Source organism: Limulus polyphemus, unplaced genomic scaffold, assembly GCF_000517525.1.
Source record: "Limulus polyphemus unplaced genomic scaffold, Limulus_polyphemus-2.1.2 Scaffold2304, whole genome shotgun sequence".
NCBI classification, from domain to species: domain Eukaryota; kingdom Metazoa; phylum Arthropoda; class Merostomata; order Xiphosura; family Limulidae; genus Limulus; species Limulus polyphemus.
The window spans coordinates 48,059-60,527 of NW_013667914.1; positions in this window are offsets into that span (position 1 = coordinate 48,059).

The following is a 12,469-nucleotide window of genomic DNA, read 5'->3' on the forward strand; positions in this document are numbered from 1 at the left end:
TATTAATACGAACTGTAAACGTTCTGATTGTTAAATGAAGTGTGAGTTATGTTAATACGAACTGTAAACGTTCTGTTTGTTAAATGAAGTGTGAGTTATATTAATACGAACTGTAAACGTTCTGTTTGTTAAATGAAGTTTGAGTTATGTTAATACGAACTGTAAACGTTCTGTTTGTTAAATGAAGTGTGAGTTATGTTCATATGAACTGTAAACGTTCTGTTTGTTAAATGAAGTTTGAGTTATGTTAATACGAACTGTAAACGTTCTGTTTGTTAAATGAAGTGTGAGTTATATTAATACGAACTGTAAACGTTCTGTTTGTTAAATGAAGTGTGAGTTATGTTAATACGAACTGTAAACGTTCTGTTTGTTAAATGAAGTGTGAGTTATATTAATACGAACTGTAAACGTTCTGTTTGTTAAATGAAGTGTGAGTTATGTTAATACGAACTGTAAACGTTCTGTTTGTTAAATGAAGTTTGAGTTATGTTAATACGAACTGTAAACGTTCTGTTTGTTAAATGAAGTGTGAGTTATGTTCATATGAACTGTAAACGTTCTGTTTGTTCTTAAGAGGGAAGAAAGTTATAGACATGATTTCTATTAACGATTTAACGAAAATATGTTATGTGATGAAATAATGTTTAACTTAAAACTAAAGTATTTATATATAAATCAATATATATAACAATATTGACAAAGTAAATACATTTCTCCACACATCAAATAACGCGTGACATATACTCAGTTGATGTTATATACATTTCTCCACACATTAAATAACGCGTGACATATACTCAGTTGATGTTATATACATTTCTCCACACATCAAATAACGCGTGACATATACTCAGATGATATTATATACATTTCTCCACACATCAAATAACGCGTGACATATACTCAGATGATATTATATACATTTCTCCACACATCAAATAACGCGTGAAATATACTCAGTTGATGTTATATACATTTCTCCACACATCAAATAACGCGTGACATATACTCAGATGATATTTTCACCCACTTTTACAGAAAGACTAACAGCGTCGTTGGACTTGTAAAATAAATGGGTAAGATAAAGCTCTCCATCTTTGGATACGTTGAGACTGTATGATCTTTAGCCAACGACAAGATTTACTTTTATGTGTTACAATTCTTGTTTTAATACAATATCTTGTTTTTTTCTCAAGATGCTACCTTCACTGCTTCAAAGATGGGGTAGTCGATTTTATCCATTTCAAATAAATATTGTTTCAAAAATGTGGAAGTTTACTTTATCCATTTCAAATGTTAATACTGCTTCAAAGATATGGTAGTTGACGTTATTCATTTCAAATGTTAATACTGCTTCAAAGATGTGGTAGTTTACTTTATCCATTTCAAATGTTAATACTGCTTCAAAGATGTGGTAGTTTACTTTATTAATTTCCAATGTATATACTGCTTTAAAGATGTGGTAGTTGACGTTATTCATTTCAAATGTTAATACTGCTTCAAAATGTGGTAGTTGACTTTATCCATTTCAAATGTTAATACTGCTTCAAAGATGTGGTAGTTTACTTTATTAATTTCCAATGTATATACTGCTTCAAAGATGTGGTAGTTTACTTTATTAATTTCCAATGTATATACTGCTTCAAAGATGTGGTAGTTTACTTTATTAATTTCCAATGTATATACTGCTTCAAAGATGTGGTAGTTGACGTTATTCATTTCAAATGTTAATACTGCTTCAAAGATGTGGTAGTTGACGTTATTCATTTCAAATGTTAATACTGCTTCAAAGATGTGGTAGTTGACGTTATTCATTTCAAATGTTAATACTGCTTCAAAGATGTGGTAGTTTACTTTATTAATTTCCAATGTATATACTGCTTCAAAGATGTGGTAGTTGACGTTATTCATTTCAAATGTTAACACTGCTTCAAAGATGTGGTAGTTGACGTTATCCATTTCAAATGTTAATACGTTTTTGTTTTCGTTGAACACTAACACAGTTACTTTGTACAGGTGACTTTTTATACCAGCAAGAAAACACCACAACAGTACACACCTATGATATGATGATTTTATCCAATGCTTTGCAAATGCCAATATATATATAAATATATATGAATATTGGCAAATAGGATTAATTTGTACAATCAACCATCGTATAAATATTGGCAAACAGGGTTAATTTGTAGAAACAGCCATCGTATGAGTATTGGCAAACAGGGTGATTTTGTACAATTGCCTATCGTGTGAATATTAACCAACAAACAGAGTAAATTTGCACAACCAACCATGATGTAAATATTGTTAAATAGGATGAATTTGCACAACCAACCATGGTGTGAATATTGGTAAATAGGATGAATTTGCACAACCAACCATGGTGTGAATGTTGGTAAATAGGATGAATTTGCACAACCAACCATGGTGTGAATATTGGTATATAGGATGAATTTGCACAACCAACAATGGTGTGAATATTGGTAAATAGGATGAATTTGCACAACCAACCATCGTATAATAACGCTTATTTACACACTGTGTGTTAGATATTACAGCAGAAATTTTAAAAAAAAATCTGCGTTTAAACAAACAAACTGTATGACTCACTGATTACGTATACCGTATTCTATGTAATGCTATACGCAGAAACTGAATTCTCCACATTAATCAAGAGTATTTTGTCAGCGTATATTACAGTATGACGCATTTTTATGCAATCTATTGATAAGAAAAAAAATATATATATAATCACTTTATCCGAACACACGAGCGCGATACTTCATGTATATACATATATTAGAACATTTACCCAACAATATAATAATGGCAGTTTGCACGTGGATTTTACATATGGCCGCGCTGCAACGATTGTGCTGTTTAAACAGATTTGTAATCATGTTTTACAGCTTAACTGAACCAGCTTGTAAGTGACTTGTTTATGTTTGTTTCAGTTGGAACGATACTTGATATCTGAGGAACGTTTTTAACAAGGCACTATGGTTTAGAAAAACGCGTTTTTACAACGTCATTATCAGCATTTAAGCTTCAAAATCCACTAGCGAAATCAGGAAAAACTCTATATAGTATTACAATTTCAACTAGCCTAAAACTGAGTTAAATTGTAATTTAGATTTAGTAGTTAAATATGTGCTGATATGTATCCAATTTGTGCCAACAAGATTGATACACACAGTTTCATTTTTATAATACAAATATGTTATAATATACAAACAGTAATACAATTTACAATAACAGTTATTACAAATAGTTATTACAAACAATGATTTATATACAAAAGTTTTACAGTATAAAAGCAATATAAAGTCTTCTTTCTGGTCTGAAAGTCCTTGATATCTTATCGAGGGTTTTCGATGAGCAAGTTAATTTGGAGTTGACGTAGGTATAATTTACTTAATAGGAAGATAGCTAGGTCAGTGGTCTTCACTGATCACACGCCGATTTTTTTTTCACCAATGACGTTAGGTAATGTTTTCTTAAAAGTACTAACGTTCGATGTGAATTCGCTGAAGTTGAATGGTTTGTAATGTTCGAAATTTATAAATGTTCCTTGTCAAATATCTGAAGTGTCCCGATTAATAAGTGTTATAAGAATCACAGTTATAGCTTCCAAAGTTAATAGCACACCAACTATAGCAAACCAATAATATATACTCTTTTTAGGCGCGTTGCGCTGATTATATTTATAGGCGTGTGGAGAGTTTCTCGAAATTTCAGTTACGCAACAATACAAACGCTACACTAGCGTTTATGTACACACGTATATTGTTGATTCTCACACTCAAGAATCTTTTACAACTCTAGAGAATAGGCTGGAATTTCGCAAAACATATTTAACAGCATAAGTTATGTACATTTCTAAGAATAACAACTCTAACAATGTGTAAAATTATCTAGTACTACAAAGTCCTAAAGTGATGAACTCTAACAAAGTGTAAAATTATCTAGTACTACAAAGTCCTAAAGTGATGAACTCTAACAAAGTGTAAAATTATCTAGTACTACAAAGTCCTAAAGTGATGAACTCTAACAAAGTGTAAAATTATCTAGTACTACAAAGTCCTAAAGTGATGAACTCTAACAAAGTGTGAAATTATCTAGTACTAGAAAGTCCTAAAGTGATGAACTCTAACAAAGTGTAAAATTATTTAGTACTACAAAGTCCTAAAGTGATGAACTCTAACAAAGTGTAAAATTATCTAGTACTAGAAAGTCCTAAAGTGGTGAACTCTAACAAAGTGTAAAATTATCTAGTACTACAAAGTCCTAAAGTGATGAACTCTAACAAAGTGTAAAATTATCTAGTACTACAAAGTCCTAAAGTGATGAACTCTAACAATGTGTGAAATTATCTAGTACTAGAAAGTCCTAAAGTAGTGAACTCTAATAAATGTGTAAAATTATCTAGTACTACAAAGTCCTAAAGTGGTGAACTCTAACAAAGTGTAAAATTATCTAGTACTACAAAGTCCTAAAGTGATGAACTTTAACAAAATGTAAAATTATCTAGTACTAGAAAGTCCTAAAGTGGTGAACTCTAACAAAGTGTAAAATTATCTAGTACTAGAAAGTCCTAAAGTGATGAACTCTAACAAAGTGTAAAATTATCTAGTACTACAAAGTCCTAAAGTGGTGAACTCTAACAAAGTGTAAAATTATCTAGTACTAGAAAGTCCTAAAGTGGTGAACTCTAACAATGTGTAAAATTATCTAGTACTAGAAAGTCCTAAAGTGGTGAACTCTAACAAAGTGTAAAATTATCTAGTACTACAAAGTCCTAAAGTGATGAACTCTAACAATGTGTGAAATTATCTAGTACTAGAAAGTCCTAAAGCGATGAACTCTAACAATGTGTGAAATTATCTAGTACTAGAAAGTCCTAAAGTGGTGAACTCTAACAAAGTGTAAAATTATCTAGTACTACAAAGTCCTAAAGTGATGAACTCTAATAATGTGTCAAAGTATCTTGTATTACAAAGTCTTGAAGTTAGAAGCTTTACTAAAGTTTGAAATGATCTAGTACTACTATGTCCTAAAGTGATGAACTCTAATAATGTGTGAAATGATCTAGAATTAGATTGTTCTAAAAATTAAAAATCCTGTTGTTATTTTTTGTTTTTTAACAACTTTTAATTGAGAAAAATAAAATACTGAAACCAGAATCATTAAACAACTTTAAAAAATGAGCTTAAATATTGACCTGGATAAACGCAAGGATAAAAAAATGTGTAATCATACTGGGAGGGACGAATAGGCTGAAACAAGACTAGTTTGAACAACTAGCAGAACCTCTTACGAAATAGATAATCATGTGATACGGTTCGATATTGTACAATTCTATTGTGAATAATTAATTAAGTTTTCAATTGTACTGCCTTGCTATGAAGTATATAATAAGACCTTGTTTAATTAATTAATTTTATAAACTGTTGTATCTTATTATAAAGGACACAATAACTACGGACCTAATTATTTAATTATTAAGGTATTTATTATAGAGAAGCCCCCAATGGCACAGCGGTATGTCTGCGGACTTACAACACTAGAATCCGGGATTCGATACCCGTGGTGGGCAGAGCACAAATAGCCCATTGTGTAGCTTTGTGCTTAATTATAAACAAACAATTACAGAGAATGTTACAACAATTGTTCTAATTAATTAAGATTACGAATTGTAATTATTATACGATTGTCTTATTATTGAAAATAGTACAACCTCTTCTCAAACTAATTAAGCTTATGAATTATACCGCCTTATTATAAGAGGAGATGTTTGCAAAAATTACCTTAGTGGTGAAGACTAACCATTCCGCACGTAATCCTATCTTTGAAAAAAAAAAAATTCGTTTCGAGAAAAATAACGCCACGCGAAACATTAGGCTGCGCATTTTTGTAGACTGGAATCAAATTAGGTTTAGGTTAAAAGTTAATAATCCGAGTATCATACCTTTACTTAGTCTGATACTCAGATTATTAACTTTTAACCTAACTTTACTTATAATACAAGTTATCTCCAAAGTGGAAAGTCTCCGGATTTTTGGCTTATTGCGTATTTTATTAAGCAGAGCACATAGAGGAATGGAAGTTGATTGGTGTAGGCGGTTATATGCACGCGTAAGTGAGGTAGCTTTGATGTTTGATCTTATTCTGGAATCGCACGAGCGAGGAAAGTGTGAAGCAACATCAAAATAAACGTGTACGAGCACACTGAGACACAAGCACGTGCACATGGGTCAAACTATCGCTTTCAATGAAAAAAACTTTTAACGATTATCGGTGAAACACTGACTAAGCTACTGACCTCTTGTGAACAACATGGTTAATTTACGATATAACACCAAGAAAGTGACTATAAGCTAATGGAACAACACTACTAGCTAACAATATAGTACCAAATAACTGACTCTTAATTTATAAAATAACACATCTAATTAACAATATGGCACCAAGAACGTTTATGGAAGACAATTATAAGACAATGCCATCAGTTAATGATATAGCACCATATAAGTAACTGTCGTGTTTTGGAACAACATTGGTACTTAACAGCAAATACCAAGAAAGGGACCACTCTCGAATCCAGTGCGATCACCTCTGTCTACACTTGTAGACACTACAAGTGTATGAGGAAGACTTAAAGTCAGCCTGATAAATAATCTACCCGGAACAAGTATAAGAGGAAGACTTAAAGTCAGCCAGATAAATAATCTACCCAGAACAAGTATAAGAGGAAGACTTAAAGTCAGCCTGATAAATAATCTACCCGGAACAAGTATAAGAGGAAGACTTAAAGTCAGCCTGATAAGTAATCTACCCGGAACAAGTATAAGAGGAAGACTTAAAGTCAGCCTGATAAATAATCTACCCGGAACAAGTATAAGAGAAAGACTTAAAGTCAGCCTGATAAATAATCTACCCGATAAATCAACAGCAGAGAAGCGAAATATGGCTCTTTGTTAAGTTCTTGTTATTTCTTTAGTGAAACGCTCATGTTAATAAGCACTGTTTGTTTTTTAACTTTCCAACAAAGTTATACAAATCAGTAATTGTGCATAGACGTCCCCAATTTTAAATTGATAGACCAGAGGGAAGGCAGCTAGTCAACAGAGCTCACTGCCAACCGTTTGGATACTCTTGTCAGAACGAATATTGGGACGTGACTATTTTGATATAGCGCTCCTACTGTTTTCACGGATACGGGACTCAAACCATTAATTCTCACGTTTAAACTCTGGGCAAGCTAACCCTAGGCCCCGCTCGGCACATAAAAGTATAGAAAAAAAGGTAGATAATTCCTAATCAACAGAATAAACATCTTATACACAGACAAACAAAGATATATATGTATATATTTATTGCAAGCTAAATGTAAATTGTTTACCTATAATAATACCTGGGAACCATAGATTAAGCTAAAATGAATTAAAAGCACACTATCTAAAAATCAAAACATAACATAAGAAGTCCTGTTATGTTTTAAGTAATTTCAATTCAAAGTTAAAAATTTCACATATGATAGTACAAAGTTTGTTTTCTTACAAACAAAACTGAATCATTTCATATATAATTGAGGTTTATTTGTTTTTCTAATGAAATTAAAACGTATTAAGCATAACTGTTGTTTGATTTCTTCTTTTGTTCCAATTCTTAAACTGGAAGTAGTTTGTTTGCCACTGAAAATAAAAAAAAACAATAATATGATATTTGTTAATATTGTTACAAGCAAAATTAAAGATTATCACATAATATTTTGTTTTTTTTATTACAAGGTACAGTTTTTACAGTAAAGAAGAATATTCTTTAAAACAGGTACGACATTTCGATCACTTGTGCGATCATTCTCAAGTTTCTGTAAAAGAAGCTGTAACTTGTTATAAAATACTTATAATCAGTAACTAAACCCAAAACGAAACTATTACTAGTTTGTTTTATTTTAAAAATCAAATCTTCTTGTGTAAAAAAACGTTATTGTTTTGTTTCAATGAAAAATTAAAAAAAGGAGCAGTTGATGTTATATTTGTTCATCATGTGTGTGTGTGCTTTTTAATATAAAGAGATGTTCAACTTATGTTACAATGAGAGAAAATTCAGTTGGCCTGGTAAAAGCAAGCCAGGCATATATGACAAATTAAAAAACTCTTTATAAATATACTGTACATCCATATAACAACGCCACTCTCTGTTTGGAACGCTCGTTTGTCGGTAACGCTCGACTCTGTTGGTAACGTTCATATTAGCTCATTCGTATGTACCGAGCGGAATTCTCGAGTTCAAATTGAGTCGAGAGGAAATGTTTATAACTTTTTTGTTATTAACTCACCATGTTTAGAAAAATATATTACAATATTTAAAAGAAGCATAGTGGCTAGGGCGCTCGACTCACAATCTGAGGGTCGCGGGTTCGAATCCCCGTCCCACCAAACATGCTCGCCCTTTCAGCCGTGGGGCGTTAGAATGTGACGGTCAATCCCACTATTCGTTGGTAAAAGAGTAGCCCAAGAGTTGGCGGTGGGTGGTGATGACTAGCTGCCTTCCCTCTATTCTTTCACTGCTAAATTAGGGACGGCTAGCGCAGATAGCCCGCGTGTAGCTTTGCGCGAAATTCAAAAACAAACAATAGGAGGTAACAAAACGTACATAAAAATGTTGTTTTCTTGAATACTAGAAAATAGATAAACATTCTCCATACATATGTTGTTATTACGATATAATTAATTTTTAGAAAACCTGTTTATAGAGCAATTAATTAAATTTACTTTTTAGAAGAAAATTCAATCAGCATTTACTGTAATGTGACTGGCATTCAGTCAGTGACATTATAACAATAATTAATTAGCCAAGAAAGTTTGAAGAAAAATACTGTTACGACAGCGGAAGTCACGTGACTCTGGTAACACGTCATGAGATTCTCGAAGGATCTTGACTTTTCCTGGCAACTCTAGTCTGTGCTAGACGCCCTCTTTTTTAGTATATAAGCCCGGCAACTAAAGCAGAATGAGATAGATAGAGAGATTGAAAATTGAGATAATCGAGTCAAGCGAGCAGTAGGCTCCTTAAGTAAAGTGTGTGAATCGCTGTGAATTATAGCGTGTGTTTATAAATCTAGTTAAGTTTAAAATGACTGTGGAAATTAAGGGTATTGTAACGAGAAAGAATAAACTAGTTTTAATTAAGAAAGGACTTGTATCGCTGAAGTTTCTCGGAGAGAATTTTTACGGGAAATTATCAAACAAGCAGATACGTAACAATACATATTATATAATGAAGCTATGAAACATAAACAGTTGGATAATAATCATGAAAACTTGAACAAGACACAAATTGCTAAAATAAGAAAGGTGCATAATCAATAAAACTCTCCAGTATTCGTGATTATGTTTTGGAGATGTAGACTTAATAATCAATAATTCTGTATATCCTAATTCAGAGTTCTTTATTATTTGATGGAATCTTTGTAACTTTGCCTCTTTGATATTTAACGGTCTTCCCCATTTAGTGATTACTAACCTGATTGTATGTTAAGCAAAGCTGGTGGTTTTTTTTTCGTTAATTTTAAGATTCAAGTAATAATTTTTCTATATCAGATCGGTCTGTAATAGATTAGACAATCTCAGGAGGATATTTAACAGGCCCAGGCTAATTAGAAGATTGAAAGTGGGGCTAAACCAAACTAGACTGGCTGTTGTATTCCTTGTGAGGTACATGTTTAGTTGTTAAATGATGTTAAGTAATAAAATAAGGGTGTTTAAAATCACATAATACCAACGTACATTTGCTCACGATTCTTCTAAACACATAAAATGTTTAAACTTGATATGTAACGAATAGAATCATTACACGATTTAAATTATCTTAAATATAATATGCTATAAGGATATAAGATATTTTGAACAGTAGACCAAAATCATCGTAACAGATTTACAGGAATTATAACTAGTTTTTTTCATCCGAATGGAAAACAAACAAACATTTAACCATTACAGATCTGGTTGCCATGATACAACATCTCGCCAGCATAGGACCTTCTCATCTTGGTGTAACATTTCTCTAGTACAGAACTGGTTAGCATGGTACAATATGTCCACATTAAGAACCTGATTAGCTCCTTTAGCGTCTTGCCAGGTACAGGACTACTCAGTTTGATGTAGCATCTCACCAGTACAAAAATGGATAGCATGATACAATATCTTAATCGCACGGGATCTGATTAGTTGGGTGTAACATTTCGCGAGTATAGGACTGGTTGGATTGGTGTAACATCTCGCCAGTAAAGAACTGGTTAGCTATAGCCTTTAACCATATGTTAGATTATTGTTCAAGTATCAGACCTTAGAACAGATCTGCAATTTTAACATAAAGAAAACAAAATAAAAAAGACAAATAAAGGATTTAAATGAACTAAAATATAAAAAACGAAAAGATTCACTTGGTATCAAACCCATGTTTGAATGTCTAAACCCAGATTTAAATGTCTTTTTTGTTCATTCTTTGTTAATTCCTGGTTGCGAGTTTGATATTTAGGTCTAGATTGTTACAAAGAACATTTGATTGTTTGCTGGTAAAAGAGAAACTATTTCTGCTTCGAATTTTATGTGGCGAACATTGAAAGATGGAAAAAAATATTTAAAGCTATCGGAGTACTGGGAACTGGGAAAATAGTCTTTTTAAAGTTATAAGAGCGTCGTAGAATTGAACAAAAAGCCTTTTTAAAATTACCAAGGTACTAGAGAGCAGAACAAAAGTTGTTCAAAGTTACTGAAGCACTCGAGAATTGAAAAAAATAGCAATGTAGTGGAGAATTGAAAAAAATAGCAATGTACTGGGGAATTGAAAAAATTAGCAATGTACTGGAGAATTGAAAAAGTTAGCAATGTGCTGGAGAATTGAAAAAGTTAGCAATGTACTAGAGAATTGAAAAAAAAAAGTTAGCAATGTACTAGATAATTGAAAAAAAGCTAGCAATGTACTGGAGAATTGAAAAGTTAGCAATGTACTGGAGAATTGAAAAAGTTAGCAAAGTACTGGAGAATTGAAAAAAGTTAGTAATGTACTGGAGAAATGAAAAAGTTAGCAATGTATTGGAGAATTGGAAAAAGTTAGCAATGTATTGGAGAATTGAAAAAAGTTAGCAATGTACTGGATAATTGAAAAAATTAGCAATGTACTGGAGAATTGAAAAAATTAGCAATGTACTGGAGAATTGAAAAAAGTTAGTAATGTACTGGAGAATTGAAAAAGTTAGCAATGTACTGGAGAATTGAAAAAAGTTAGCAATGTACTGGAGAATTGAAAAAAGTTAGCAATGTACTGGAGAATTGAAAAAAGTTAGCAATGTACTGGAGAATTGAAAAGTTAGCAATGTACTGGAGAATTGAACAACAGTTGTTTGAAAGCCACATCCTGGTAAACACTGAGAGGGTAATTTGATAGCAATAGATTCTTCTGTTAAATTTAAATTTAGACTGGCCTTTCGTAACCACTGATAAGAAACTCAGCTTTTCAATGTACTGGAGAATTGAAAGAAATTAGCAATGTACTGGAGAATTGAACAACAGTTATTCAAAGTTACTAAAGCACTGGAGAATTGAAAAAAAAGTTAGCAATGTACTGGAGAATTGAAAAAAGTTAGCAATGTACTGGAGAATTGAAAAGTTAGCAATGTACTGGAGAATTGAACAACAGTTGTTTGAAAGCCACATCCTGGTAAATACTGAGAGGGTAATTTGATAGCAATAGATTCTTCTGTTAAATTTAAATTTAGACTGGCCTTTCGTAACCACTGATAAGAAACTCAGCTTTTAACTGGTATTTACACTGGGTGCCGGTCAGTAAATATATCTTATATAACTACTAATCCAGATTAGAAGCACAATTATTGTGCAAATTAATCTGATTGTTGAAACTTTGAGTGCATCAATTTCAAATAATACCCATTTTGGAAATGTACATAAATCTGTACAAGCCCGGAAGAAACCGCAAAATACAAGTTTTCTTATAATTATCTGGCGTATAGAGGTCGTTTTTTTTCATATTTTATTATCAAAATGCTTCTTTTCCATACTGATTGTTAAATTCTATACTAATAATTTATTGTTTTGCACTGATTGTTTCTTGTTCTATACAGATTATTATCTGTTTTATAACTATTGTTGTTTGTTTTGTACTGATTGTTCTTGTTCTATACTGATTGTTTCTTGTTCTATACAGATTATTATCTGTTTTATAACTATTGTTGTTTGTTTTGTACTGATTGTTACTTGTTCTATACAGATTATTATCTGTTTTATAACTATTGTTGTTTGTTTTGTACTGATTGTTACTTGTTCTATACAGATTATTATCTATTTTATAACTATTGTTGTTTGTTTTGTACTGATTGTTACTTGTTCTATACAGATTATTATCTATTTTATAACTATTGTTGTTTGTTTTGTACTGATTGTTT